This window comes from Mastomys coucha, unplaced genomic scaffold, assembly GCF_008632895.1.
Source record: "Mastomys coucha isolate ucsf_1 unplaced genomic scaffold, UCSF_Mcou_1 pScaffold13, whole genome shotgun sequence".
Classification (NCBI taxonomy): Eukaryota; Metazoa; Chordata; class Mammalia; order Rodentia; family Muridae; genus Mastomys; species Mastomys coucha.
Window position 1 is genome coordinate 71,176,153 of NW_022196895.1, and position 5,317 is coordinate 71,181,469.

Consider the following 5,317-nt stretch of genomic DNA (forward strand, 5'->3'; position numbering starts at 1 on the left):
CCCAAGTGGCAGTGGGGAGTAGTAGAGGTGTGTGGTGTGAGACAGGGTCTCCCCGTGTAGCCCTTACTGGCTTGGAACTCATTTTGTAGGCCAGGCTATCCTCGAACTCATAGACATCCACCTGCTTTGATCTCCTAAGTACTGAGATTAAAGGAGAGTCACAACTAGCCAGAAAGCACTCTGGCTGGGAACAGCACAGAGACAGCTGCCTCTGAGAACAGGACGTTTGTGTGTCCCCCGGGCTCACAGTCAATGGGAGCTCTGGCTTAGGGCTTGGATGTCCTCCCCCTTCCCCGCCCTCCCACCCCATTCACCACGACTTGGGAGCCCAGCTCTTGGCTGCACCTGATCTTGGTCAAGAGCTAGCAGCACTAAGGGGCCCGCCTGGAATTCCAAGACTATCACACACAGCCCCTCCCCCACCCCCCACCCCCGCCTGGAAGCCAGGCTTGTTACATCGTGTTTCAGAGCCCTGAGTCACTTCAGATGTCTCTGGCTCTGGCCACAGAAAGGCAAGAACCCCACAGGAGAGAAGCCGTGAGCCCAGCCAGTCTCCCACAGACCCACTCAACAGCTCCATGAACAAGACAAAGCTATTTTAGGGGAATAAGATCAAATGGGGGGCAAGGGGGAACCAGGTGCCCCGGCTACTTTTGACTCTGTGCTTGGGGCTATTTCTGTGAGGGCACAGGCTGGTGACACCCCCACGTCACCAAGCACTCTGGGTCTGAAATTAAATGTGTCTGCCTAGAAGAACGAAGAGTGTGAATTCCTATAGGATAGATGGTTGCCTGGCAACACAGTGTCAAGGCCAAAACATAAGCCAGGGCTGGATGGGTGAGGGAAACACTCAGGTTTGCAGTGCCAAGGCAAGCCTGTGACCGGCTCAAGAGTCTCCAGAACTTAATGTTTGCTCTGGGCAGCTGTGGACCTTGAACCACACATAGGTTCCATCTCTAGCATACACATGTGCGCGCAAACACACACACACACACACAGACACACACCCTGCTAGTCGCTGACCCCTACATTTTTTCCTTTTAAGATTTTTTGAGGACTGGGGTGTTCTTGGATGATGATGAGGATGATTTATTTTTATTTTTTATTAGATATTTTCTTTATTTACACGTCAAATGATATCTCCTTTCCCGGTTCCGGAAAAAAAAAAGAAAAAGAAAAGAAAAGAAAAAAAAAAACCTGTTCCCTCCCCGCTCCCCCTGCTCATCAACCCACCCTCTACGGCTTCCTGGCCCTGGCTTGTATAGTATATAGACTAGGCTAGCCTTGACTGCCTAGCTGCCTGGTTGCCTCTGTCTCCAGAGTGCTGGAATTCAAGGTGAACACACCAGACGGACTTGCTGTGTTTTGATTTTTGGGGTTTTGGGTTTTTTTGATCCAGGGTCTCACTATGTAGCCCAGGCTGATCTCAACTCAAAATTCCTACCTGTGAAGTTCTATATCATCACAGTCAGCTGTTTTATTTCTTTTACAAAGTTCTACTCATGAACCGGGCATGGTGGCTGGGCATGGTGATAACCACCTTTAGTCCCAGCACTAGGGAGACAAAGGCAGGTGGATCTCTGTGAGTTCGAGGCCATCCTTGTCAAGTTCCTGAGCAGGCAGAGACACATATTAGAGAGACCCTGTCTCAAAAACCTACCCAATACAAATATTTTTTTTTTGAAACAGGGCTTTACTGTGTAGCCCATTGAATGAACATTCAATTTTATTTTGTTTGTATTATTTTTAAGTGTGTGTGTATTTGTGTAAGTGCATGTGAGTGTGGGTGCCTAAAGAGTCCAAAGGCTTTGGAGTTGGAGTTACAGGAGGAGGTGATGGGAATTGAACTCAAATCCTGTGGAAGAGCAGTATTCTTTACTGCTGAGCCATCTCTCCAGCCTCAAAAATTAAATTAAAAAAAAAAAATCCCTAAAGGGCCATCAAGATGGTTCAGGCAGTAAAGGAACTTGTCTCGTAGCAGCCTTCATTAGATTCCAGGAACCCACATAAAGGGGGAATAAGAGAACTGACTTCCCAAGCATCCACATATACTGCGGCACATGCCTGACCACACTCATGTACATACCTCTCATAACAGAGTAATGATAAATACACTTTAATGATTTTTTTTAAAAAAAAGATATATAACCCTGGCTTGCCTGGAACTAGTTATACAAACCATATTGGCCTTGAACTCACAGAGATCAGCCTGCCTCTGTATCCAGAGAGCTGGGATCAAAGGCCTGCTCTGCCACATCCTGGAGTAACTCTTGACTTATTATCATGCTAAATGGAAAATAGTCCTTACAAGTCTCCATGTCACCTTGGTACACCATAACTACCTTGCAAGGAAAACTCCATGGACCAAAGCTTTGGCCAAATCTCCACTTGATGTTGGCTTCCTTTATATAACTGTGACTATACAGGAACCTTAAAAACCAGTTTGGGGGCTGGAGAGATGGCTAGCAGTTAAGAGCATTGACTGCTTCTCCAGGGGACCAGGGTTCAATTCCCAGTGCCCCACATAGCAGCTCACAACTCCAGCTCCAGGGGAGCTGACACACACAGGCAAAATACCAATGCATGTAAAATAAAAATAAATCATTAAAAAAAACAAAAACAAAACCACATTGCTTGGCTCCTGTAGGAGATGGAGAAACTGAGGCTCTAGAGTATAAAGTGATTTGTCCCATGCCCCTAAGGCAGTAGGCAGTGCCTCCAGTCTGTAGCCAAGGCCCTTCCCTGTGTCTGCCCAGCTCCTGGGTCAGACGGTAGGGGAATTGACCTGTGCTTTCTTAAAAGAACATGCCTCAGAGGAGAAAGACGTAGAACCTTAAGTGGCATTTTTTATGACTCCTGTGACATCATCACGTTGAAAAGCTTATCTCTACACACATCTCCCCACCCCAACAACAAAGTCAGCCAGGCCTGCAGCAAGTTGTTTGTTTCACTGAGTTGCTTAGCAAGGCGAGGCATCCACTCTCCAGATTCTAAAACTGTAGGTGTTGTGGGCAGTGAAGTCTCCAGGTCTCGCTGGCCTCGGGCCTCCCTCCCTCCTCAGGCCGCCCGCCTGGCCACAGTGTCTGCTGTGGGGGCGGGGTGGTGCCCAGAGCAGGAGGCCACAGCCAAGACGAGCCTTGAAGCCTCTTCCTCCTCCTCCTCCTCTCCAGCAAGGCCCACCAAGACAGCTTCCAGAATTTTCTGTAGGCCTTTTGGTAGGTGCTCAGAGTCCCTACCAATCCTACCTTCCTCCAGAAATGAGACCCGGGGGCGCAGAAAGTCCCTTGCTCCCTGATTCTTTGGCAGATTGACTGCTATCAGGCCTCTCCCTGAAGGAATGTGCTAGATCAGTAGTCTTCAAACCCATGCCTTAGAGAGGAACGGCATGGCCTTCATTAGGAACTTTGTCTACAGTGGGAGGAACAAGGGGGCAGGGCACTCTTGGCCTTCACTCTGCCACTCTCAGAACTGTTTGTTTGTTATTATGAGTATGGCTGTTTTGCCTACATGCATGACTGTGTACCACAAATAATGCCTAGGGCCCACAGAGGTCAAAAGAGGGCCTGAAACCCCCTAGTACTAGAGTTACAGATGGTTGTAAGTCACCATGAGCCCCAAATCGATTTAGAGAATTTTTGTTTTGTTTCATTTGATTTTTGAGACAAGGTCTTATTGAGTAGCTTTGGCTGGCCTGGAACGTACTATGTAGACCAGGCTGGCCTCAAACTCTAACGAGATCCACCTGTCTCTCTGCCTCTGCCTTCATTTCTGGAGTGTTGGGCCACTCAGAATTTTTGGAGCAGCAAATTTTCCACTCCTACTCTAGATGCCCACTGAATCAACACTCTAGGATCGGAACGGGGCATCTATTAACAGCCCCTCACTACAACCTCACCATTCTTACATACCTAAGGTTCAGGACATTTAAACTAAACTCTAAGCTCCATGGAAATAGGATCCACCTGCTGCACCTGCCCATGGCTGCTTAAGCAAGCTCAAAGCCAGTGAGGTGCTGAATTCCAGGCTGTGCAAGGCTACAGAGCCAGACCCTATTCCAAAACCACGATAGATAGATAGATAGATAGATAGATTGATAGATAGATGGATGGATGGATGGATGGATGGATGGATGGATGGATAGATAGATAGATAGATAGATAGATAGATAGATAGATAGATAGATATAGATAGGAGGCTGGTGAGGTGGCTCAGTGGGTAAGAGCACTGACTAGTCTTTCAAAGGTCCTGAGTTCAAATCCCAGAAACCACATGGTGGCTCACAACCATCTGTAATGGGATCTGATACCCTCTTCTGGTGTGTCTGAAGACAGCTACAGTGTACTTATTTATAATAATAAATAAATATTTTTTAAAAAGATAGACAAATGATAGATAGATATCTAGATAGACAGGCAGACAGATGGAGACAGGCAGGCAGACAGACAAATGATAGATGATAGATAGATAGATAGATAGATAGATAGATAGATAGATAGATAGACAGACAAATAATAGATGATGGGTGGATAGATAGACAGACAGACAGACAAATAATAGATAGATAGATAGATAGATGGATAGAGGATAGATGAAGACGACAGACAGACAGACAGACAGACAAAATAGGAAGTCAGGTGTGGAGCATGGTGACCCAACCACTTGAAAGATAAGAGATAGAAAGATCACAACAAGTTCAAAGTCGACTTGTTCATCATAGTGAGTTCCAGGCCATCCAGGGCTACAGTCAGACTCTGTCCAAACAACACAAAATGAATAGAAGTAGTTCCACTAGTCACATACTGTCTGATAAGGGTCATCCATGGCCTCTCATGACAGTAGGTCACACACTGAAGCACAGGCAGAGACTCAGAGAGCTAAGACCCATAACTCTCAAAGAACGTAACCAATGGGGCCTGTCACCTGCTCCACAGCTTGGCCTGTATTGTCCATCTGTCTTTCTCTCTGCTCACTCTGTGAGTCACAGCAGCTATGACCGGGTCTTGTGCCTACAGGTCTGATGGCTTCTCCGACCCTTGCATCTATAACCTGGTCTGGCAGTCAGGACTCCAGGAAGGGCCACAGTCCACACCCACAGGCTCCTGAGCTCTGTCACATCAGGGTTGGCCAGCAGCAGGCAAAGAGCTTGTGTTGTCACTATCTGTCCCACACCGGTCTCCAGTCTGGCTAGGTGACATGGGGATACCACAGAGCTCAGCCCTTGGAGGGATGGTCTAATAGGGCAAACTCTCATGCTGTGTGATATGAAAAAGAAAACTTCTTGGGACGTGGTGGGAGATTGGGGGGGGGCTCCCCATAC